Source organism: Melopsittacus undulatus, chromosome 5, assembly GCF_012275295.1.
Source record: "Melopsittacus undulatus isolate bMelUnd1 chromosome 5, bMelUnd1.mat.Z, whole genome shotgun sequence".
NCBI classification, from domain to species: domain Eukaryota; kingdom Metazoa; phylum Chordata; class Aves; order Psittaciformes; family Psittaculidae; genus Melopsittacus; species Melopsittacus undulatus.
Window position 1 is genome coordinate 12,485,968 of NC_047531.1, and position 27,019 is coordinate 12,512,986.

At 37.1% G+C, this 27,019-nt stretch overlaps 1 protein-coding gene across 1 annotated transcript in view; it reads right to left on the minus strand.

Annotated features, from left to right (window-relative positions):
- Positions 1–12,527, minus strand: part of CNTN1 (contactin 1) — a 201,595-nt gene extending 189,068 nt beyond the window's left edge. The window contains exon 1 of the mRNA XM_005148087.3: positions 12,361–12,527. The gene's annotated coding sequence lies outside the window, so the exon portion shown is untranslated. The remainder of the gene's footprint in view (positions 1–12,360) is intronic.
- Between the last annotated feature and the right edge of the window lie 14,492 nt (positions 12,528–27,019).

The window sequence follows — 27,019 nt, forward strand, 5'->3', positions numbered from 1 at the left end:
CTGAGCATGAAAATGCATATACACACAATTGCATATAAAAAAACTATTTTCATTTTTCTAAGGTATTCTTTTCTTTCATATGAGATCTCAAAAGTGATTTTTGGTTATTACCTGCCAAAAGAAAATCCAGTGAACCTTAGCTGAAACATTCCTTAAGCTCTTTGGGAATTCATATCTCAGACCTTCTTTTCAGCCCTGTTTCAATCTTTTATGAGTTGCTTGAGTATCTGATTGTTTACTAGTCTTAGCATTCACAAAAGACACAGTCTGGAACATGACCTGCAGCCAAACATAGTCTTTGACAACACCTGTCAGCATAAAGCCCAATGACTTAGTTGGCTCAGAAAAGAGAAAAAAAAAAGATTCTCTTCAATTTTAGTCTGATCCGAATGGTCATTACATTAACCTGTCATTAGGAGACCTCAGGGAAGTGCAAACGGCAATTTATGATGAAAAGATACAATGACCACCAATTTTTCATTCTTTTTTCCAGGTAGCAAAATCCTTTCATTCAATAGGTTTTCCTTTGTAACTGCTGCTGCAGACATTCTTTGGTGTTAAAGAACTGAATGGCATTCCACCAATGCCAGAATTACCAGCTTGTACTTAGGAGACAATCAACCACCAGCACTGGTCGAAGGCCCTGCAATCCTCTTGCCCCAGGGCCACAGCTAGTGCTTCCCACCTGAGAAACAACTAGAGAAAGCCAGCAGGCTATTCTAAGAATAGACTGTTACTAAATCCAAAGCCTCTGGTATCTTATGAACAGCATACTTAAACCATATGCTCAGATATTTAATTATTGTAAAATTATGAATTCTTCACAACTTTGTATACAGGAGATGGATTACTTCCTCAGACAGCAATGGTAAGGCAGGCAAATACTTAAACCAAGGCACACACAAAGCCTTACCAAGAACAGCAGAGTATGCTTGAGTTTCACTCCAGAGCAACACCAGAACAGCAGGTATTATACTGTCTAAGACAACAGTTTTGTTTTTTGTTTTGCTTTTTTTAATCATAAAAGTGGCTTATCTTTGTCAGTGTTGTTGCTCTGATGAGGAAAGAAAGAAGGCAGAGTCTTTAGTTTTCCATGGCAGCTCTTGGTCCTCATTTCCAGTGCTGCTGTCACAGCTGGGGCAGATCCAGCTGGTGGTAAAGGCCAAGTGCTGTGCATCCAGGTGTGCTTGCAGTCTCAAATGCTGAATCTTACACTTTTGTTATGATTACAGACCAAAAGCTGTGGCTACATAAAGGGCAAGAATATTAAACTGTGTAGCTGACCCCCAAGAAGGAAATAGTAACATCAGAGGACTTTTCCTTTTGGTCTTGAGCAGGCTGATCAAAACCTATCATAAATCTGAAACGGAACCATATTTATACTGTGCAAAGAGAATTGATTAACAACACAAAAATAGGATAGCAAAACAGTAATTTTTTCTCCATTATGGGAATTGTATCACCCAAAATAAACAACTTCTTCGTATCCACCAGCTGCGTGTATGAGTTATTTCCAAGGCTGACAACCGCCTGCACTATTTATGTAATTTAGAAGCCTGAAGTACTTATGATATTAAAATCCAGCATGTGGTAGAGATCTGGTTTTATTTGAACAGGTCCAGGACACAGACTAGGCCAAGATGAAATATTTGTGTAACAACAAAGGAAAATTACTAATTTATCGAATTTCTAGGAAGTAATTGTTTTACTGAAAATAACAACTGGAAGGATCAGTTTGATAGTAAAACTAACTAATTGCCAGAAAATTCTCCCCATATAAATTTAAACACATTGTAAATTCCTTATTTTATCTGATCTTATTTAGTTATGTCATTCTTATTATGCTTCTGTGTACTTTTTTTCTGCATGTACACTATTTTCAAACCAAAACACTCTAACATAATTAATGAAATGGCATATTTGAACTGAACTCTAAATGTAGACTGGCTAAATAAGGATATTACCAGTTTCATATTCAGAGGGACACATTTTTGCAACCTCTTCCATATTTTAGTAATTTTTATTTTGAACAAAAAAAAAAACAACAAACAAAACCTGAAAAAACTAACAAGCCACAAAAAAACCCCAACAGAACTGTGTTATTTTATATAATACATAAAAGTGAATTTAGTATTTCACAATGAAAATTTAATCTACCACTGTGCCAGGAAACACTGCAGCTTTATTATTTAAATTTTGATAGGATCACTCAAAAAGATATGTCAATCCTCCCTCTTTCCAAATCTGACCATGCTCCTAGTGACTTTGGAGGGATGCAAAGAATGAAGAGAAAGAAATATAATTTCCTCCTCTAGTCTGCTGTCCAATCACACTGCATATAGAGAACTCATTTTCTACAGTTCACAAAAAGAGAATAAACTGTAAATCCGACACCTACCATCCGAAATGAATTTTAATTCCCTCTGGCTTCAAGAATCTAGGTTAAAAGATGCCTCTCCAAAGGAGATGTGTATATGTGTGTGTGTGCGTGTGTGTGTACATACACACTATCCTGCACTTCTGAAGAGCTGAAGAGCAGTCACTGCTGAAAGGTTAGGCATCTGACATAACACACATCTTGACTCTCAAATCATTTAGAGATACTGATCCAGTATTTGGGACCAGCAGTAGTGAGAAATACCTCTCAAAACTGATGAATGTTTGATAATCTTGATACAAATCTCAAAGGTAAAAAATCCAGGCTTGGAAAAAGCACAGAAAAAACAGCTATAGCATATCTTTTACAAAGTAACAGGTACCTGAACTCAATCATCTGGATTTTGATCCCATGTTTAGAAGTAGAGCTTAAATTGGTTCAGTGGAAGCAGTCTTATTTAAAACTGGTGAGCCATACACCATCCTCATTTAAACATAAGAATGCCCAGTGTGCCTAAAATGTTTTTATGTGTGCACATGCAAAGCATTAAAACCTGTGTAAGCAGAAGTGCCAATGTTTTCACAGTTAATTGACAAACATTATCTAACATTGATTTCTATAATTTCATTTATTTCTATAATTTTATTTCTATAATTTCATTTATTTCTATAATTTTATTTATTTCTGTAATTTCATTTCACTGTATTCCCTGTCCATTTTGCATTCTGAAGGAGAGAAGGGCAGTTTTTCAGCTGTCCTAATGAAAACATTGCCACACAAATGAGAAACCAACCTGTGTGCAGTGGAGTCCAACTGGAGAGAATGCTAATTCTCTGCCTCAATACTGCCTTCAAAGAGATTATTCAAGCCTCTCTCTGACATGGAACACAGTGATCAGCCAGCAAATGCTAGAGATGAAAATAACCTTTATCTGTTTTAACAAAAAGGTGAACTAAAAAAAGCAGTCAGGCCCTGAATGTTTACTATTAGCAATAAATAAAGTTACTTTAGTGCTCATTCAATAACTTTGATAGGTTTGTTAATGTAGATTTTTAAATTATTAAACCAGTGTAATTTATTTATATGAAACAAAAAGAGGAATAATCAATAAGTATCTGATGTTAAAAAAATAAAATAACCAGTTACTAAGATCTAGTAAGAAACCTGGGAAACAGATTCTGCATACAAAACCTCTATACACTGAAGCTCTGAACTTGTCCTTGTAAAGTGGTGGAATGATTTATAGAATTCAGGTATCAAATACTCAAAAGCATGAGGAAGACTCAAATGAAAAAACGTAACTCATTCCAAATCAGTCCAAAGATGCATGAGTGAACCAAAGCCAGAAAATGAATCAAAAGACTAAAGCTTGTTGAGGTGACAAAATGTACCATGAGAAAAATGACCCCATATTTCTGAACTGGCAAAAAAATGAAGTGCCAAAGAGATGCACAGTAAGTAGCCTACACTACCATGAATACCCCTAACTCATTAACAAATACTAACTTTGGCTCATGGTTATCTTAATGTATTTTAAACTCACAGCAATCAGTGACATAAAGAATCCAGTATATTTTGTCTTATAAATAATTAAAAAAAATCGTAATGAAAGCAGGCGATATTATCTACTTTAGAAGTATTTACATATAAAATCATGACTACAGGGTCCTCTGAGCAAAGAGGAGATTTACGTCCTATAATAATCAAACCTGGCAGTGCCTTCCATGACTTGAGTACACAATGATGCCATGTTTTCAGATAGTGCTTTCTATCAGCAATACCAAAGCACTTTAGAGAAAAAGAAGCATCAGTATTTCCTTTTTACATATTGTGAAATCAGACATAAAAGTGACCTGACTGGGTTAAACATCAAGAAAAGTAGAATGTCATCTCTACGCACTGAAGATTTTCTGCAGCTATAGGCAATTGTTCATCAAATTTTATATGCATTTGAACTCTTGTTAGAAAACAAAAAGACAAAACTAATGCAAAAAACAAGATTTGAAGTATTTAACAGCATGGACAATGTAATGGCATCTGAGATTAGGACTTTTTAAATTATACTTGCACATTTTTGGTTGGCCATGATAAATTAAACCCCACATGAAAATTATGACAATTGTGCCACAATTACAATGACCTCAGACTTAAGGGCAATCTGCCATTCTTTTGGTGTCCCCAACATAAGAAGGACATGGAACTGTTAGAACAAGTCCAGAGGAGGCCACGAGGATGATCAGGGGACTGGAGTACCTCCCATATGAAGAGAGGCTGAGAAAGTTGGGGCTGTTCAGCCTGGAGAAGGCTGCGTGGAGACCTCATAGCAGCCTTGCAGTATCTGAAAGGGGCCTACAGGGATGCTGGTGAGGGACTATTCATTAGGGACTGTAGTGATAGGTCAAGGGATAATGGGTTCAGACTTAAACAGGGGAAGTTTAGATTGGATATAAGGAGGAAGTTCTTTACTGTGAGGGTGGTGAGGTACTGGAATGGGTTGCCCAGGGAAGTTGTGAATGCTCCACCTCTGACAGTGTTCAAGGCCAGGTTGGACAGAGCCTTGGGTGACATGGTTTAGTGTGAGGCATCCTTACCCATAGCAGGGGGCTGGAACTAGATGATTTTAAGGTCCTTTCCAACCCAAACTAATCTACAATTCTATCACTCTCCTGTGAGCTCCTAATGCACAGAATGTGTTGTGCTCCTAAAAAAAAGGTCAGATTAGATTTCTTTTGAGATTTTTTGTTATCTATAGAAATGATGACATTTGGAGTAGTACAATTGTGATGCATTACTTTCAGCATAGTGATATGGGGCAGTGAGTCACAGTGAGAAAAGGTCACAACTTTGTTACCACGCATGGTACTTAAGCTTCTCCCATGACTTTTCTATTTTAGTTAAAAAATGAAAATGGGTATGTCTTATGGAAAAGATTTCAAAGGCTTTGTACACAATTATACAATGTGTTCAACAAGAAACCATGTGCATTAAGGCTGTAGCATCATAATTCAAATGAGTGACAAGGAGTAGCTGTCATGATAAAGTAGATCTACATGGTGGCAGTCAGAGGACGCTAGTGCTGTGAACAGAGTTCAGGTGACGAATTCTACAGGTTTTTCAGAAACAAGAATATCCAGAAAAGCTAAAATTAATTAGAAAAACCTTAAAACTAAGCTACTTTTAATCTTCCTGAGCTTCCCTATCAGGAGCACCTCCAAAAAGGTCAAATTGTTTAAATATTTGAACAGTGCTAAGTGCTACCTTTTTCTGAAAAATACAAACTGTCAGAAACAGAATCTTGCATAAATATAGGCTCAGATTTAACTTTTACTGTTTGCCCACTACTGCAAGAATCTCCTTCAAATTCAAATTAATGTTTTTACCTTAAGAGATGCTTCTAGAAGACATTTTCTTCCTAATGTTAAAACGACCTAGAATTTCCAAGGGGGCTGCTCTTATTGCACTCCATAAGGTACACTTTGCACAGAGATCTTCTAGGCAAGCTAGTGATGCTTTGCCATATTGACATTAATCTTTATAGTCAAAGTTGAAGATAGTCAAGTATTTATATTCCCATATCCAAATGTCAGTGTATTTGGAACATCTGGACAATAGTTGATAAAATACATGTGCGACTGTTTATATCAGTAGCAACTTACATTGCACTGGCCATTCACATGGCATAACATTTTCAGTGCTGGCTGGCTCTGACATAGGCCTTGAGTTGACAAGCAGTAACCATGACACCATCGAGAGGGGGCTTGGAGAACTCCTGGAGGGCTTCAGCAGCTCCTTTTACTCTATAAATACTGTTGTAGTCAATGCCGGGGAAAGCAGCAATACAAGTGACGATACAACTAGGAAGTGAGGTCAACTCAAATAACTTCTTGGGGAAATCCTATTATTTTTCAGTACAGCATGCTAGAAATCTTTTATTTCTACACACACATATATGTATTTCTTGACAGGTACACAGCAGTGTCCTTAAAGAAAAAAAACTCTGAAACGAAGTAAGGGGAGAAAGAAACCCAAATACAGTGCTTCATCTGATTTGTGATTTATAAATTAAAGAAAAAAAGCCAAACTTTTTCAAACCTTTCTATTAATAAGCAATGACTAAAATTTTTTCATTCTGATTAAAAGATATACACACAGAGAAAAGCAATCTGCTCATGGAAAGAAGCACCTAGCAATGGCGGAGCAGAATAGAAATCCCCTTGGCATCTTCCCTTCAGTGTCATTGCCCAGATTTGATGGATCTGGAAAGGTCTCCTGAAGGTCATCATAGTAACTGCTGGTGAAAACAGAGGCTACAGCATCTGGAGGTGTGCCACACAGCAGCTTCCAGTGAATGCTGGAAGATTTCCCCAGCAAGTTTGGGTTTTTTTCAATTTAAACAGCTTACATCTTTTGGTCCCTTGCCCATATTTGAGAAATACCTTGTAGAACCTTTAGTTCACTGTAACAAAACAGGAAGACCACTGTACTTTTTCCTGCAGACAAGGTTGCTAAACCCTTTTCATCAAACAGCAGTTTCAAATCCATTGTTGGAGCGACAAATTTAAGCCAGTGTCCCTTCTGCGAATGGAAACTTAAAGCAGGACACTCTTGTGACCCTCCTACTAGAAAAAATGGGCTTTTAGATTTCTAAAATTGCTGAAGTCATTTAAGTATCTGACAGGAAAAAAACATGCTGCCAGCTCTGCCAAGGACACATTTCAAGGGCAGAACTGAAAACAACATTTATGGATTGTGCAGATACAGCAGAACCAAAAGAAATTTTAATGTAGTCTTACTACTTATAGCAAAGAAGCTGGAAGACCTGCATAGTCCACCTTACTCTCAAATGTATCAAACAAAATCCAGAAACTACACAGTTCTTCTTACAGTCTTGGTGTGAAGAAAATGACTTCTGATTCGTGTCAGTTATTTAGAGGTAAATGATTAATATTCGTTGCCTAAAGGTCACGGGATGAAGAAAGAAGACTGAAGACCTTCGATTTAGCAATCTTCAAGGAAGCAGAACGAGACCCCTAGCAACAGGCTGGTGCAGGCTCAAACGATACTGTAAAAGGACACGTATACAGGATGTGAAAGGACATGTATACCAGATACAATAATGTATAAAAGGACAGACCCCAGGAGGGAGGGTGTGCGTCGTTGGTGGAGCAGAGACTCCCCTGCGCACCCAGCGCTGCTTTGCTTATTGTCTCTCAAATTATTAATCATTTGTAAATAAAGTTAATTTGGATAAAACCCTGTTTATGGAAAATTTTTATAACATTGGGAATTATGTTTATCAAATGGTTTAGGAGACTGCTACTCTCTCATCAGCCAGACACAGGTGATGAACTCCGTAGCTCAGTTGTATTTAATGCCCTTTCCTCAGGGGACATAATTGTTGGTGCTGCTATGGGTATTAGAAAAACACTGAAACAATTCATCTGGCAACTACTGTTAACTGTCCCCGAGAATGCTCCTCTGACACACAGAGAGCACATAATGTTCATATGTGATTCCTGAGGATAGATTCCCTACCTCGAGGCATCCTGCCATGTCATACAGCATGTGTCTGCTTCTGTACGTTTCTGGAGTTTATTTCACCAGCCCATTGCTGCACTCTGCCATCCTAAAAATGATCACCAAATGTGATGGGGCAGTCCAAGCTCACCAGTTTCACACTCTGTGTTATGATGAGGAGTAGATAAAGTCTTTAAAACCACTTATGGGGACAACTGTTTGCTTATGCATTCCCAGGAACTACTTTCCAACCCAAGACCATTATTAGCTAACTGATGCCAGAGTTCAACAATTCCATCCTCTGTATCTTCTGCCTGACGATCTTAAATGTCAGACAGCACTACTAGTCATTATTTATCCCTCATTATTTTTTCCCTCAGTGGTATTTTGTGTCACTTGGTTCCACCAGTTTGTTTTGCACCAGTTTCAAAGGTAATCATTTTTAATCATCATTTTTAGTTTGATGATTTGTAGTCTCCTATGACTGTTCCCCCTAATACAGTTATGAGAAGCAAGAGGTAAAAGCACAACACTTTATATTGCTATTTGTTATCTTTATAGCTTTACATTAGCATTATATCACCTCTGTCTTGCCTAAATAGTCTGAAAAGGTATTGAACCAAGTGCTTTGATATGTACTATATGTTCTTTTTACATTATTCATGGGTAATTGTCAAAGTACCAACAGAGACTTAGTAAACCTTCCTGCACATGTATGAAAACCTGAACGCTACAAGATACACAGCACAGTGCAAAGGTGAAAACTGTTTTCCAGGTAGAAGATTTACATTTTGGATGTGCCAAGCAGGATGTTCAACATGTATCTGGGATGATGTGGAGTACTGCCCCTGGAGCCCTGCTGGCTGGCTTGCTTCCCCCTGCAGCAGTTTTGATGTTAGCCATGACAGACACATCTGAAGCATCCTATGGGCTGTGTGTGGCTGAAGAGCTAGGTTGGCCAATCTTACAGTAACAGAAAAGGAGATGCAGTGTGGCGCAGAGGCCTATTTTCACCTACAAATAAAACAATACAAAGGCACCTTGAAGTAAATGCCCTTTGATGTTTTCATGTGAGAGCAGGACTAGATTTCAGCTCCTACAAGGTTATGCCGGTTCATTCACAAGACACCCTGAAACACAGGTCATGTAAATAATCCTTCTGCTTCCAGCTATTCACAACTTTCAGAAATAACTAACAAAAATAATTAGTCTACAAAGGCCCACCCACCCTGTTTCCTTTTCATTTACTTTCTCACCTCTTTAGGACCAGAAGTTGCTCATTGCTTCTGTCAAGCCACAGCAAAATTGACAGTCAATCTTCCTTATTCAGGTATTCTATAGAAAGAAACACTACAACAACACTATATCATGGGGAGGTCCCTTTCTCTCTGACACTTTCAGTGACTGGAAAACCCACATGTTTCCCTTTTCATTCATAAAGACCTTAATTCTGCTGTGAACAAGCACCTTCAAACCTGTAACAGGATAGTACTGCTTTCCCTGTGCTTCTGGGAAGACATTTTTTCTGTATGAGGCAGAAAAAATATAGTACATGGTACAGAAACAGACTAGAATGACTTGGACCTAAGTTTTAAGAAGCAGTAAGATTGACACATGGTAAGCAGAGGTGAGGCAAAAACAATAGCTTTACTTTCTAATGGACACTTGGATACTCAAGCAGGAGAACAAAATACAGGCAGCATATTTTGGAAAGGGAGGAAACATTCATTTGATGCAGTGGGAGAGGAAGTGTAGGAGATGGCATGAGACACCCAGTAAGTCCAAAGTTGCTTTGGGCAGGGGTCTATGGGACCCAAGGGATCACAGGGTTTGTGCTGTAGGAGGTAAAGCAGCTCAACCACAACAAACAGCAACAGAAAATCAGTAATCTAGCTCTCTGATGATTTCACTTCCATCTCACACTGCTGTCAAGCATGCCTGTAATTCACTCTCTGCACAAATTTGATTCTACAGAAACCAAGAGATGAGGGCACTTGACTAGCATCAAAAGTGCTCAGGAATGTTACCTGTGCTCCTGGCAAGCCTGTGAAGATGATGGCAACTTCATGCAAGTTTAGTGTTTCTTTCTGTGCTAGAAAGGGTTTGTACTATTCTAAAAGCCCATCACAAAGTATAATTACTTCTTGAATCCTGGCTGAGAGCAAGGGTTATTTCTATTAAATCAGTTTGTGACTGTAAGAAAGAAATGAGAAATAAAACCAGGATTAAATGTTTGTCATCTCTATAATTTACATTACAGATCTGAACCTACTCTCAATACAGAATTCACTTGCTTAAGTCAGATTTCTCACACTTCATCCTCCATCCTGTTTAAGTGTGAAATATGCTATGGGAACTTCTTGGTATTACCAAGACATTCATTTGCATTGCCACTTTGCAGCACTACATATTCCCATACAAGAAATGCATAAACTCATTGTTTGAGAAGACAGAGCAGGGCCTCACAAACTCTTTTAAAAGGAAGACAGGCTGAGAAAGTTGGGGCTGTTCAGCCTGGAGAAGAGAAGGCTGCGTGGAGACCTCATAGAAGCCTTCCAGTATCTGAAGGGGGCCTACAGGAATGCTGGGGAGGGACTATTCATTAGGGACTGTAGTGATAGGACAAGAGGTAATGGGTTGAAACTTAAACAGCAGAGATTTAGATTGGATATAAGGAAGAAATTCTTTACTGTGAGGGTGGTGAGGTACTGGAATGGGTTGCCCAAGGAGGTTGTGAATGCTCCACCCCTGGCAGTGTTCAAGGCCAGGTTGGATGAAGCTTTGGGTGATATGGTTTAGTGTGAGGTGTCCCTGCCCATGGCAGGAGGGGTTGGAACTAGATGATCTTAAGGTCCTTTCCAACCCTAACTATTCTATGATTCTATGATTCTATGACTGCTTCTGAAACAGTGACATGTCTTCAAAACTGGGAGTCACCCCTCACATGCACTCCCACAATTTAATTACACCATAGCATGCAGGGAGCTCCTTTGAGAGGCAGAAAAAAAAATGAACTCCTTTGGGCTGAAAGTTAGGTCTTCCAGGTCTTGGTTCAGTGCCCTACAGAAAAAGACAGGTACCTGATCCTCTCACTGTATCTTAAAAAGAAAGAACAGCTGAGACCATCCTGCATTTTGCCACAGGACTACTCTTATACTGACGTATGAGGTGCTCATTCTCTGAGCACATGCAGAATGCTGAACTCTTCATAAGATTTAGGTGAAGCAGTATTTAAACCAAGATCCAGCCCATCTAATTATAGCACTTCACGGGGAGGTACAAGCTGCAAGAACAACCACTTCATGTAGGTTCATTATGTAAAGTGTGGAAAGAGACAGGCACCTTTAGGCTGTGAGTCATATGTTAGGTATGTATCTGGCTGCTAAAAATGGGAACATTTGAAGATGGACCAAAATCAGTACAGGAACCTGGGGAATTATTAGTCACACAGTGAAAATATCACCTATATTAGGAACATCCAATAAAAGTGGTCAATGCCAGGGTTTTTCTGGAGATTTGGATGCAGGTACTTAATGTTAGACAAAGTCCTGTTGTAGTTCAAAGCTGTTCTGGATCCGTTCTTTTGCCTATTTCTCATGGAAATTTAAAAGAATAAGAAGTAAAATAACACTAAAGTTAACCAGTTTATTACCTGGATTTGCAGATAAACATGTAGTAAGCATGCTGTGCTTGAGATCTCTATTAATAAATTCCTAACACTGTGCTAAGCCTTTAAAAGTTTTCAGGCCAAATACCAAGACTGAAACATCTTATTCTGCCTCCTATGTCATCTCTTTACTGTTACATTAATACTTCGTATTCTACAAAAATAGCTGCAAAATGCAATCACCAATTTAAAATTGCTCTTTAGGGGTTATAAATAATGAGAGGTACAGAACGCATTAATAACTTATGGTCAGAAGCCCTTAAGGTGGAATCACAGTGCATCAGAATTTAATTGTAAGAGAAACAAATTTTAACAATATCAATAGGATTTAAAAAAAATAAAATCATTGCTTTCTGGCTTTCTGCATCTTCCTAAAATTCTCCTGTGCCAACTTTCTTTAGGCAACCTGTTATGTATTAAAAAAATCTTACCAAAATATGCTCTTTTTCAACTATAAAAAACTTCTCTACACTGAACAATGCATGCAGCACTGACAAAGGATGACCAGTTCAAAGATTCCAGAGCAGTAATCCATGATAGCTCCTATGCATGAATTATTAATTATTATTTATTTCCAGTCCATAAATCACTCCGCATGCTTGTGGACCAAAACAGCATTAGTTTATTATTTTTTTCTCAGTATCTAAGTACCTAGTACTGATATCTAGATAGTCACTAATCAAAATATTAATTTTAATTAACTCCATTAGGATACAAATATAATTGGTGCAAGAAAACAGCACTGTTTTTTACAAAATTATCGCTACAAGAGAATGATAGCTCAATAAGCAGAACTTACCTTCTCCTCTAAAGTGTTTCACTGAAAGGCTGTTAACAAATTTCCTTTCTTTGCCACTTGCTGATAAGTTGAATGAGTTATAGATTTATAAAGTCAAGAGTAGAATTCCTCAAGAAAGTAAAGCATTAAAAATACACAAAGATCAGGACTGAAAGGGTGAGACACAACATGGCTTTCCTCTAAATACTGCTGCCTAAAAATGCTAGGTGTCAGCTTAGTCATCCAAGTTAGTCACCTGCGCTATTGAGCATTTGGAGGAATGGCTCCCCTTTGGGGGATCCTCCTTCTCACTGCTGACTACAGAGAAAGCACAAATCAGTAGTTTAACTGGACCCATACATACCTTTAGATGACTAAGTTTAGCTCAAACATCCAGATGAGTCACTGCTTGCCAGCAGCATCTTGGGCTTTTTCTGATCCATTTTTCTTCTTAACTGCAGCAGTTCAATGATCCAGATCATTGTGAGGGCTTCCAAACTAATACCAACGTGAGCCAGAGGACAAGTAAACCCAGCTCAGAGAAAGGAAGATGTGAGACCTGCTGTACTGATGGCAGGTCAGATTTATAGCAGAATAAAGAAAATCACCTGTCACCATACAAATGATGCCATTATTCTGTCAGTGTGTTTTTGGAGCAGAAATCCTTTCTGCCTGTGCAAGGCAAATCTATTAAAAATTACACTGAAGACCATAAGGGAGTTTGGGACACTGAAGAAACAGCCCCAGTGAATATACAGCCTTATACAGTTACAGTCTATCAGCTACAACTCTTCGAGGTTGTTTCTCTGTAATTTTAGATATAGAAGGTGATGTAGTTTTTAAATATTTAATGATATGCTAAAGATACATAAAGATTAAATCTAAGATGCTGCTAAACAGCAACACTATAAACTATACAGCTGACTCCCTCTGAACCCTTCAGTTCAGGCAGTCTACACTGTTAAGTCTTTAAAATCTGGTAAAACATCGCTGCCTTCAAAGTCCACATGCTCCAAGCAGTAAAATGAGGGGAGAGATGATGAAGACTTTGCTGGGCCTGCACAGTGAATGCTTCCCTTTCTTTACACTTTGAGAAGCAGAAAAACAGAGAAAAAAGATGACAAAACAAGCAATGGAGTCAACATCCCAGGAAGGTTGCTGAAGTAGCTTTGCAAATCTAGTTTCAGATGCTTAGCAAGCACAACAGCATCAGTTACATCTAGTTCACATTATAAAATACTGACAGTCTATAGGACAAGTAGCATCATGGGAATAGTATTTTACGTAATATACTGCATGGGAAGACAATTTCTTCAAGCAACTGCTCTATCTCCAAAGAAGATCCAAACCAAGATAGTCTAACCTCAGTATCCTGACCCTTCAGCAAGGAACAGCAAGCAATAAACACAGGTAATTTTCCCAGCCTAATAAGAAACCTTAATAAAACACATATTGGCACTGCCACTGGTGTAAACCTTCAGTTTCTCAGTTATGGCACTTAATTTTCTACCTGTTGTGATCTCTGATTCAAAAGCTTCCCAGGACAGAAAGTTTATTCCCCCGTAAATCTCACGCTGTCTCCCATTGTTAGAGCCTGGGTTTCTCTATTCAGCTCAATAAAAGGATTTATCAACTTCCTGTATCAACAAATTAAAGAGTATATTCACCCTATCCCAAAATGCTAAGGGGCAACAAAGAGTGCCTGGGGAGCAGAGAGACATCACATCCATTATCTCCTGTCTTAGCAAGTGACCATACCTCAGCAAAGATTATTCTGCAGAGAAGCTGCTACTTTTCATCCCCACTAGAGAATTTAACTTTCTCAATTTCATTTTGAAGCTCCCCTTAAGTAATGCATTCCTCCAATTCACAGACTCTGCTATTTTTCATTCCACCATGTGAGTAAGAAAAATGCAGGGTAGCAGAGAATCTGGTTCCACATAATCTATTTGCTGGGGAGAAAGGTCATTACACCAAGTCCTTATACCACTACAAAAAGCATACTTTGTTTGCTTCATTTGGTAATACTGCAAATGCATTCAATTAGTTATATAGGAAAAAACATTCACTAATTTTCACAGTAATTGATTACTTATAAAAATGTCTACAGTGATTGAGTATACAATCTCTGCAGCATCTGCTGTTCTTAAAAAAAGAAATGGAATATGCTTTCCTCACCAATAGCTGAGTGGTGCCAAGCTCAAAATTTCATGAGTTAAATGGTTACCCAATTAATTACCTAATTACGGAATGGGTTAAATAGGCTACCTGTTTTTAGCATTTATGTCCAGAGGACATAAGATACACATGACAGGCTTTCTCAGTGAATGCAGTTTGGGAATGTCTGTTCCCTTTTCATATCCCCTACCAAACCCTGAGGCACATACAAAAAACAAACAGGGTTAAAAATTAGTTTGCTCTAACAAACATTTTTTTTCATTGGATTGTGACATAATATTTAGTAAAGTCATAGCTTAAAACTATAGTTTTAGACAATAACTAGTTCTAAACAAAACCTAACAGCCTTCTTGAACATAAAGTAATGGCATTATCACTTCAGATCACAAACTGAATTGTGAAGATTAGCACAGCTACCTCATAATTCCATTGAGCAGAAACAACACATCTGAGAATGTTATTCTACCATTAAATTTGTTTTAATTATACAAGCAATATTAGATGATAGCAGCTCATATTAAAAGAAAAAAATGATGTATTTATGCTAGCACTGTGGTTCAGCTTCTGTTAGTATACAAAAATGTAAACACACTTGTACAGGTTTTTAATGAGTTTATTGTGTACATTTATACATAATCTTTAGTGTGAGGCATCCGATATTTACCTTGGTTAGGTGGGTGTGCCTTTTGCTCATTTGACACAAGAAACTGATGATGAGGACAAATGTATTATTCTGTTATAAGCAACTTCTTGCAGCACTGCCCTTTTTTTTTAAATCCTGTTCTTGAACAGCTTTACCAGATAGAACACAGTCTAATAATACTTCAATTCTTTGCCAAACAAACCCTGAATCATTGCTATTTGACCTAATTTATTTCAGATTCCAAATGGAAAATTCCAAAAAGCACAGTAAGAAGAAAAAATTAGAAATACTGTTGCCAAAATACCATTTTAGGCTTTCTCTTTTCACTGCAAACCACTATCTAATTAAACATTCAAATCAAATCTCAAAGAGCTTTAATTAAATTCTCTGAATTATCTTAACTTATCTTAAAAGTGGTTCTTCAGTGGCCTAAAAGTCTGGATTGCCAATGCACTACGAAAAAACAAGTAGAACTTCAATGCTAATAAAATCACATTGAAAAAAAAAAGATAAAAAGCAAATAGTTTAAGGGCTCTGAAAAGATTCAGTGTTTAATATCTAATTCTTCTTATTCTTTCTTTTAAAATGTCAATTGATTTACTGACAAAGTATTTTAAATAAAACACTACTTTTATGCATACTCAATTTCTTGTAATATGTAAGTATACTTATCTACATAGAAATTATGGTATTACAGCATTTCCAATATGATTTCAAAGCGCTCCAGTAATAGGTAAAAATAGTTAAAAAAGCAAAGTTTTGCCATGTTAAGAAATTACTTGAAGAATTTTACCTTGTCAATCTCTTTTCACCTTAAAATAAAAAACAATTATATAGTACATCCAAAATGGTAACATAAGCACAAGGACCAGCAGCCTCATAGACACACAGAAAAACAGGGAGGACATGTTTTAACAGGTCACACAGCAAAAATTCTGATCATCTGTTTTTGTCAAATCACATTTTAAACCTCAGTAACCACACAGTGTAAACACCAGCAAGCAAAGATCCTTGGTAAAGCAGAAGTATTTCTTACTGCCACCACCACTAGCCATACGTTGTTTTGCATTAACTGATCTACAGTCAAAAAACAATGGAAGGAAAGACAGTAAGAAGGGCAGCAATGAAGCTGTGGATTGCAGTGAAAAATACGGCAGTATCACAATGCCCGGACTTCCAAAACAGAGTTGGGGAATAGTTCTGGAATAGCAAGGCAAGGAGATTGAGCAGGACAAAACTCAAACATTTGACATGTTTGGGTTTAAAGATTAAAAGTTGCATTTTCCTGCTGATCTCTGTGCAAAGCAAGCCAAGGGCAGCTCCCATTCACAAGGTATGCTGTGTGAGCAGAAGCCTGTCCTTTACACCACGTTGCTCTGAATCACTGGAGTAAATTCAGGCCAAGTTACACAGCCCAACAGCACAAACTAATCAACATAAAACAAAGCCCTTGCTGGCACCAGCAGCTCATCATTTACAAACATGTGACTAACAGGAACATAGTAATATCTTTGTTCTCATTCTGAAGTAGTTATCAAAGAAGATTCAATGCAGAAAACAGACATAAAAGTCATGTACAAGTAGGAAACTCTTCATGGGGTTTAGCTGAACAGAGGGTTTAAAGACTGGATTTTCTCTTTTAGGGACTTTGTATCAGTATCAAAAAGAATGAAGTTCAATCTGCTTCACTGCCCAGAATCCCTGGAACAGTACTGAACTTGCTTTGAAAAGTATAACATGCAAATACGCATTTATTTGACTTTTGTAATAATACCAATTTAGGAAATAGGAAAAGTGTAACTGCACGCTTACACTGTTACCATGTTAAACTTTTCAGGAAGAAAATTTAAACATTGGCTTTTATTTAGGAAATAAGTTTAAAATTTGAAATGAGAAAATCAGCAGAAGCTCATTTGTGACATCACAGTATCGAAATATTACATAATTCCCGTGCTTCACTAATCTCTAAGATTCACTGAGAAAGAAAGCATAACCCATCTGTAGCTCAGCTCTTCATTTCAGAAGGAATACCTCAGTGGTCTGGTGAAAGCTGTTCTTCACACATGCATAAGCAGAAGAGAGCTGCCCAAAGAACTGCACTCTCCTCCACCGGTCCCTGGGAACACAGAACATTGCGTAGGTACACCCCTTGCCTAGCGAAGGAGTTCTACAGCTGACTTGCTACAATCCTTCTTGTACATAATAAAAGTGAACCCAGCTTTGCCACCTACCTGCTGAACTTGATTAAAAGTGTTACTCAGAAGATAATATCAGGCTATTCAAACTAGCATATATTCTGGAACGCTTACCAAATAAGCACATTGCCCTAAATAGGACCAATCACAATAGAAAGTGCAGTAGGACATATCATCTATGCAGGGATCTTTTTCCCTCCCTGATGCTCTCAGCAATTTTTAAAAATATTTCTGCCAACATATTGTTTTGTGTCAACAATATAAGCTGCAGACACTGGAGGATACAGCCTCTCATGTTTATGCATTGTGGTTATAAAAATAACCTCAGATACACTATGCTGAATATAAACAAATAGAAACTTTTAAACCTAAAGTGAAAAGCATGCATCTAACACTTGGAGCTGTGCTTTACCTATGGAATATTTTGCACCTGCTTGTACCCTAGGAATGGAATTCTATTACTTTCAACAGAATTAACATAGTTTTGACAGAAAAAAAAAATTAAAAAATGATAGACTATATTAAGTTTCGAATGCTGAAACAAATCTGGTATGCAACATCAGTATACAAGAATCTATATTTGCATTTATTTTCAGCACACCATTCCAGAAACACTTTTTCAAATAGCCACAGTATTAGTATTTGTATTTCATTTAATACATTCATACTGAATGGTTCCTGAATGTTCAAAGTAGATTAAACACATTTATTTTTTCTTTACTTACAATTGTGAATTTCCCTGGGCTGCAGCATGCATTCTCCCAAAACCCATGTTTTTTTATGGGTCAGAAGGAATTTAGGAGCAAATACAGCAATACTTTTGCAAGTGAAAATCTGCTACATTCCACTACAGAGTTAAGAGCACAACCAAATCTGTCTAAAAGCTCTTTCCAGACAGGCACAATTTTGGAATGATCTTACAAATACGTACAGACACACCCACACATCCACAAAAGCATATTTCCAGCTTTCTGAGCATCCCTCCCCTGCTGTGTGCCACACTTGGCATCACACAACTGTCACTCCAAAGGTCTTTCTGTGTACTTACAGCCTAACTAAAAGTCTGAGTAAGATGAACAGATTAAGTAATACACTGGAATACTTAAGTACGTTTATCACCTACTATCACCAGTTTATTTCCTTAACCATCTCTCTTGGAGAAAGGCTGTTCCCAGGTCACTTTCTTGTTCTAATTGATGCTCTGGCAGGGTCTCTCTCCCTTTTGACAGCAGTGGGGAATGAAAAGTATTACCCAGCTAACTTACGTCAAACCTGAGCTAAACTGGGATGATGTGACTATTGTTGTCACCCATCTCCACTTTGTGTAGTTTGAGAGAGATGATATAAAACCGTAAGGGTAAAAAAAAAAGAAAAAAAAAAGAGGTTGAATTCCCCTGATTCAGTCTTTGATGTTTATTTTTTTTTAAATACCTGGGTCTGACTCAGGCACTTACACCCATTTCTTGTTCAGTGAGAACTAGGTTAAACGAGTCATTATGTAAATATGTCTACTTCTCCTCCTGAGTGATTAACTCAGACACAAATATCTACCTTTTAGATTCCTAAAATGGGTTAGGTGAATGTCAGCAAAATATTTAAGAAAGCATTCTGAGGGATCATTAAAACACCCCAGGCTTCCCTACACTTCCCAAGGCCTGAGTATGGAACTGTGGAGGAACAGGGCTGCCAGGAGCAAGGGAAAGCTAGCAGCAGTGTCTCCATACTGTGGACACTGTCCAGATCTTCCCAGCTCCCACCAAAAAGAAAATCCCTTGCATCTGAGATGCAGCCAAAGCAACACTCTTTAACTAATCTTCCTGTTAACAGACAAGTGAACTGATTTTTAAAAGGAATCATCATATAACTGAAGTAACCTTTTCTCACTTCCAGAGTTAAGACACAGTAAAAGTACTTCACAATGTTTCAAATGAATTAACAGTTTGTTTCCAAACTGTTTGCAGAATATTATTCTGAAGTGATTACATTTAATGGCCAAAGCTGTGTCTAAAAGGAAAGGAAATACAGTTAAAAGGAAAGCAGCCAAGCTCTTATGTATATTCTGAAAGTACTTGATAGTGCAGCTCACTAGCAATCAAGCACACGAAAACATTTAATAGGCATGGAAAACTGGAGGTCAGTGAACACCGGATAAGGCATTTTTAGGCAATCAATCATGTAAAATCATAACAGTGCAACAACATAAGAGCAACTTGATTGGGATTCATGTAGCTCATTTAGTAATTTCTACAGCACAAATGCTTTCCCTTGCTCATTAGATTACTGAATTAGGCACTTCAACTCTAAAGGAATCTAATGTTCTTCCAAGCACTCAGGTGAAATTTATGAATTCATCTGATTATATTTTGAAAACTTCTCAAGAGCTGCTAACTGCTAACTTTAACACCACGCCAAGAACAATGCTTTAAAGAACATTGTTGGAGGCTTTATCTAGCTACTGTGAAATGATCTACTATTATTCTGGTATTTGCTGTGTCATCCCAACAGTACTATGCTGAGGATATTGCATACTGCCACTGTTTGTTTGACTACTGGAAAATTGCCAGTAGAAAGCAAAATGGGAAATTGTTTTAATGAAGTGGCTTTCTGAACAATCTTGGGAGGAAAATTCTCTTTCTGTATGGCTTATCTAACACTTCATCTCTATACTTCTATAGTCTCTTACATCTAAGGCTCTCAGAGCTTTTTGCCAATATTTGTTACACCTCACGGCAATCTTGAAAGGAAAGAAAACAACCATATCACTATGCTCCAGTCAAAAAAAAAAACAAACAAAAAAAATCTATTTTTTCCATGTTAGGAGTTTCTTTCCATATTGTATAGGTTACATTCGTTCTTTTATATATAATGTCTTCTGAGAAATCAACATTTCCCAAAAAATTATTTTCTATTTGAACTAACAGTACCACTATTCTAATTTTAGTTCTTTTGTCTGTATGTCTCAGCTCTAGGCAACATGCTAGTTGTTTCATTTTCTCTGCCAACATACTGCCATAATATATTAGGGGAAGTCACATATGCCAGGGCCAGAGAGAGAGAGTTTTGATAATAAAAAAAAATGTAGTTAACTCTTAAGTAGGATAAAATATAAATTATACTTTCAGCTTCCTGCAACAGTAAAAAAAAAAAGCAATGACAGTACGGCTGAGACATGCACTTGAAAAAGATTCTGTGACCAAAAAGCCACAGTAATAGTTTAGTCTGATCTGCTGTATAATACATGCCACAAAACATCATTAGTAATTCTTCCATCAGGTCTAATAACTTGTGACAACAGTAAACCACAGCTTTTGTTAAATAGTCCATCTTGGTTAAGTTTAATCTAAGAGTAAATATCCCTCACCTTCAAAAATATTTTTACTGAACTTTAACTGCAATTTTTTGCATTTGCAAATTCCAGCTTTCTGGTCCTCCTGTCTCTTTATAAACTAAATAAATTAAGCTTCTTGAGTCAGTCACTGCAAGTGTATACGCTAGACCAGGACGCATTCTTGTAATGAGCTGAACACCTTCAGCTCTTTCACAACTGTGAAAAAAGGGAAGAAACAGCAAACCACTGGTCCTTCCAAACTCCATTTCTTTTGCCTCTGAATACATGTGAAAGGACTAAAACAAAATACCCACACAATTTTCTAATAAAATTAACAACTATTATTTCATCCGATAATTTTGGGGACTTCTCATAATGCAGCTGTATGTTACAGAAGTAACACATCAGTCAATACACAGCATTGATGTAATTACAGAAAAATCTATCACTTCCATGGTAAGTGCTCCTGCCTATAAGATACTCCAGAACAAATTTCCCAACTATCATGATTATTTAAGGGTTTGGAAAACCACAGCGCAATTACATCTATCTCCTTCCAGCAGCCTTCTTTCATTTCTTAATGAACTTCCTAATACTTTAAATTTAATTTCTGAAATTATTCAGGGGTTGGACACAGAAGCAATGTGTAGTATTTCAAAATTCTCCATGAAGTTTTAAAGCAAAGACTAAGAGACTACCAAAATGCAGAAGCAAAATTTACAGTACTTACAAATATAATACCTATGATGTCAAAGTTGAGCATTAACTAACCCACAATCAGTAAATATTTAGACAAGCTGTATCTTCAGCAAGAGCCTATATGAGAAATAAATTAGAGGCAAAGTAATCAGTCAAAATAAAAGAGACACACACCTGCCACCTGATCAAATGACATTTATATGTAAGGAGATGTAAAATTTTCATCTTTGTAAATAACTACTCTGAATATACAGGGACGTAATTTTAAAGTAAATTAAAAAACCAAGCCAAAAGAAAAAAAGACCAACCAAAACCAGAAAGACATGTTAGGCAAGATTTGGGAATTCTATTTGCCTTTTTTTACTCAGCAAAAAAAACATCATTTTATCTTAGAAGGCTGCAGGACTCGAGCAATATTATGTCTATTACACCTGTTGGTAACTTTTTCTAACATATACTAAACTGAATCACTACATAGAAACAAATACGAAAACTCTTCTTGTTCCACTTTTTACTCAGTTTTGCCATTACTATCGCTAACACCAACCTAAACAGCTGTTTACTCTAAGAACAAATAAAACTGATAAGGAGCAAACCACATCTCTCATTTGGGTGAAATAGGATTTTTCACTTACTAGCAACAGGAATCAATCACAATAACAAGAAAAAAAATAGGTGTGCATTGTATTTGTTTGTTGGGTTTTTTTTTCCTTCACCCATCTGTATGGCATCAATATCAAGATTAGCAAGTTTGGTTTAGAGGTTAATTCTTATATAACTAAATTAGACAGAGCGCCAGGAAAGTAGACAGAGAGTACTTCCAATCCAGAATGTCTCTACTGACCTGTAAATCTCATGTTAATGACAGTCTGCTATCAGCTCGTTAAACAACCATGTGGAAATCTAGCCATCTGCATTAAGTGGAGCTATGTAATTCTTGTCAATGGGCGGGCTATGCATGGAATAGTCATTCAAGAAATGTCCAGCTTCGGTCTAAATATTTTCACCCAAGCTGTTTTCTCCCTATTCTTTGGTCTAAACATTGAACAAACTTCAACCTCAACTGCATAACAAATAATTGTAGGATAGCTTTAAGTATTGTTAAAATTTTCAAAGGAATGGTCTGCATATTTTAATTAAACTGGAAAAAGAATACTGGTTGACCACCTTTTCAAATTACTGATCAAAGGAGCTCAAACAGCAGCATGAATCTATAAATTATACTTAACCAGTGATGGGATATACATCTATCTGCTTAACCAGATCACAAAAAATTTTTCTTTAAGGTGAAATAACTGACTAACAAGCATGTACCTGTCTAAACCCCACCAGCATTATAGGTAGGCTGATGATTTAAAAAAGTAACCACCAGCCTTTGAAAATTCTCTACTTGCGGAAATTATTAAGTGCCTCAGTCGACTTCTACCTTTTTTCCCCTACTTGTAAAATACACTGTGAATAATTTATCCAAGTTGTGGTTAAGAGAGAATAGAACAAAGGTTCAAGGAGAATATCTTCTTGCTCACTGCCTCTTTCATGAGCTATACACTATATGCTATACAGAGAATCAAAGTAGGAAAATATATAATCATAGAAAAATTTGGATTGGAAAAGATCTTTAAGATGATCGAGTCAAGCCGTAAACCTCACCAGCAAGTCCACCACTAAACCATGTCCCTAAGTGCAACATCTACACATCTTTTAAATACTTCCAGGGATGGTGACTCCACCAGTTCCCTGGGCAGCCTCTTCCAGTGACAACCCTTTCAGTGAAGAAGTTTCTCCTCATATCCAATCCAAACCTTCCCTGGTGTAACCTGAGGCCATTTCCTCTTGTCCTATCACTTGTTACTTGGGAGAAGAGACCAACACTCATCTCAGTACAAACTCCTTTCAGGTAGTTGTAGAGAGGAATATTGTCTCGCTTCTTTTCAATTTACAAAATTCCCTACATTTGCTTTCATGACTAACTTTGGAAAAAAAAAAGATTTGGCTTCAAGTAACACTGAATAAGTCATTCATGCACACACACGCAGAGAAAATCTGTACTTTTAAATCAAGTTATTTTATTATTTTTCAAAAAAAATATCTAATTGTACCTCTGATACTATTAGGCTTAACCTTCAAAACCTAGTACTTACACATAATCTAAAAAATATCAGACTAACATCATGACATTTGGGTTAACATCACATAAGCACCTACTCCATGCACACACACTCTTCCTGTTAACAGTGCCCATTCAATGACTTAGCTTTAGTTATAATGTTAGGATTACTGCTATTGAAGTAATAATTACATTTCAACACACATCTCATCATATTTCTTCTGTGTCAAAGAAATCCTAAGACTCTTTCATTTAACAGATTTATGGAGTATTAAATGCCATTAATGGAGGTGTCTTTAGTTGAAGAAAAAGAACCACATTCTCACAGGATTAGCAAACTTTAAATTGTATTAAATCAACAAAAGCATTAGTCATGTTCATCTACCTCTATCTTATTCTTTTGTTTGTTGCTTTTTGGGGTTTTTTATGTCATGAAATTCCTAATTCATCATTTATTTCCAAAAGAAACATGAATTACACTTCTGTGGGGACATTAAGTCATCATAGTATTTACTTTATAAATGTTGCTTTATTAATAAGCACTTAGCTGTATGCTTGTATGGAGCCAAAATTAAATCATCTTCACAGCTGTCAATGTGCCACACAATCCTACAGTACCAGATAAATCCATAATCACTTTGCTAATTGTCAGCAAAACTACAATGGACAGCATTATCACTTCTGGCAAACAAATGTAACAGAGTCCTTTGAGAGTCATGCTGTGCCATGACTGCTGCATGCAGCACACTGGTAAATCATATTTCTAGCAGAGTTAACTACTACTCCCATGTCTGTCGTTCTATGAAGTATCCTACTAAAGACTGAAGGCTACATTAAAAAAATATAAAATTGGCTATTAAAGTGCTGGGAGATTGTAAGTGGTTCAGTCGCTACTGGTCTTGACCCAGGTCTGAAAGAAATCACTGAAACACCCCCCTGATGATGCAGCAAATAAAGCTCTTAAAATAAATCCTATTCAAGTATAGGCCTGAAGTTGTGTTCCATATTTTACACATTTATAACTACTAAGAATAGCAAATTGCTACCACTTATCTGTTTTATTTTTAGCACATATACCTCGGAAATACTTAGTTAGGTAATCTAATGTTCCACTTTACTATGGCATTTAGCTCTGCAGAGACACCAATAAATGGTACCCAAATAAAATGCCTAGCAAGGATGAAGTATTTTATGACATTTCTTCTCAATTCAAAAGACATAAAAAAAAATCAACCAGTTCACAAAATAATCAAATACTGACAATAAACCAGGGTATCTAATACAATTGGTGATGAAATTAACAGGAACTAATACACCAAAAAGGTCCATCATTGCTGCCTGTGTAGTTTCTTATCCTCTTTGTCTTTCCCATTCAATGTCCCTTTCTCATTCAATATCTGTTGTGGGCAAATGGCTTACTTTAGGGGTCATGAGGGATTCTCCATGAGCACACCTGGTATTTTACCAGTTTTAAATACTAGTGCTTTAGCTTAGACTAAATGTTACATTTTGGAACAATTTCCCCAGGACCAAACAGCATTTTTTTTCTTTAGTTGCAGTTACATTAGACTTTCTTGAGCAGTCTTTCTTTGAACATATGCTTCAAGGTCACTGCTTTATAAAATCTTTTTACCCTAAGAAAGTGGAAAAGTTAGTGTGACCCACTTTACAATACTTGTATGCTGACACCACTTTCAAATGAACACCTAATTCATAAGATTAATGACACAGCTGAGCAGTTTAATAGGATATGGGAATTATTCACCCAGAACTGAATGGGAAAAAAACAAAAAAGATACATGAAGGAGAGGTGTGTGTTACTGGGTGAGGGAGGTGAGGCTGCATGAAATAATGACAAAGCACAGAACCCTCTTACTCCAAAATGTTTGTTTGCAGCTTCCCCATAATTTTTCTTAGGCATAATTCTGCAGACTAACAGGATTTGCCTCCTTCTTAAGATTACCCCTATCCAGGTTACTATAACTTTTATTCTGAAATGAATATGAAAACAAAATGAAATCATCACTATATGGCAGATCCACCACCAATCTGCTTTTGCTAAAAGATTTCCTTTCATAAAAACCAACACTCTGATTTTATGGTACCACTTCTAAAACTACTTCTGTGATTTATGCAAAATTATAATTGCAGCATATTTCCACTACCTTGGTGCAGGGTGACAGTTACATCAGTGTGGCAGCATGGGAGAAACTGTTTCTTAATTGCTCAAGAATTTGCCCAGAAGCCCAGGCACACTTTGCAGCTATTGTTGAGCCCCATTCTCGTAGACTGCTTTCTTAGCAATTAACCCAGTTAACTGAATTTAAAGTTAGCTCATGCATGTTTACAAGTGCTAGCAGTAACATTTCTGATGCTGGAATAGGCACCTGCTGTTGGTGGAATTATGCACCTATATTGCCCTGAGTTTCAGTGGGATTTAGTTTGAACATTTTCCCAAAGCTAGGATGACAACTTCCTAAATCAACAAGTTCATCACCTGTAGCTCTCTAGGAACTACACATTTCCAGGATAGTGAGCCCTAGGCAATGAATGACTGACTTTGAAATAAATTACTGAATTAGAGAACGAAATGGGGAAGAAAAAAACAAACAAGAAACTGAAGTGGAATTAAATGACCAAGTGTAACCCTATTTCATCCACAAATATATGCATGAATCTTACCATGTGGGCAATGTGCTACACTCTGTTCAAGTTGGAGAATATTAAGGATGATTCATGCTGTGTAGAAATGTGCCAAGAGATGTGATCCATACAGATCAGAAGGTGGCCATTCCTTTTTCTTCATAGCTCGGGACGTGCCTTTTTGTATTCATTACAAACATGGTGTGTCCCTACCCATCAATCTCACTGATTCTAAACACTAGCATTAACATGATCAATACAGTTATATCTACCCGTATGTATTACGCTACCCTGTTTGCCCTTGAATACAGTCTGTTAAATCAACTATCACATCTTCTGTGAAGGACTGTTCTTGAAGCAGCCTGCAGAAGACTGTTCCCTTGCTGTACACAAGGTGCTGTAACTCTACCAGTCACTTTGATTTGTCAACATGAATGTTTGTTTGACCTGGATTTTGAGTTTGCTGGATGCTTTGATACCACACCTCATTATGTGTCATGGCTCAGTAAATCAATTTGGCAGTGACACTGAGTAATTAAAAAGGTGATTAGCTCAGAAGCACAGGTACAACTCAAAACCCTTCTTCCTCAAAAATCTTAAATCAGAAAAATCTCAAGTCTTAAATCAGAAATGGAGTTCTGTTACTTACAGGAGGATCTGCCTTGGGAAAGATGAACTGCTGGCATAGTGTCAATCCACAAGGAGTCACTACAACAGTCTTCAGCTTCAGGACAAAGTCCTGTAATGTGATTTAGCCGGCTGTTAGCACAGATGAATCCACACTTGTCTGGGCTCAAGCATTTTGTCTGGAATCAGAGAAAGTAATGCTCTGCCTCAGCCCTTAACTTGAGCCATCACAAGTGGCACAACATACACTATATGGGTTT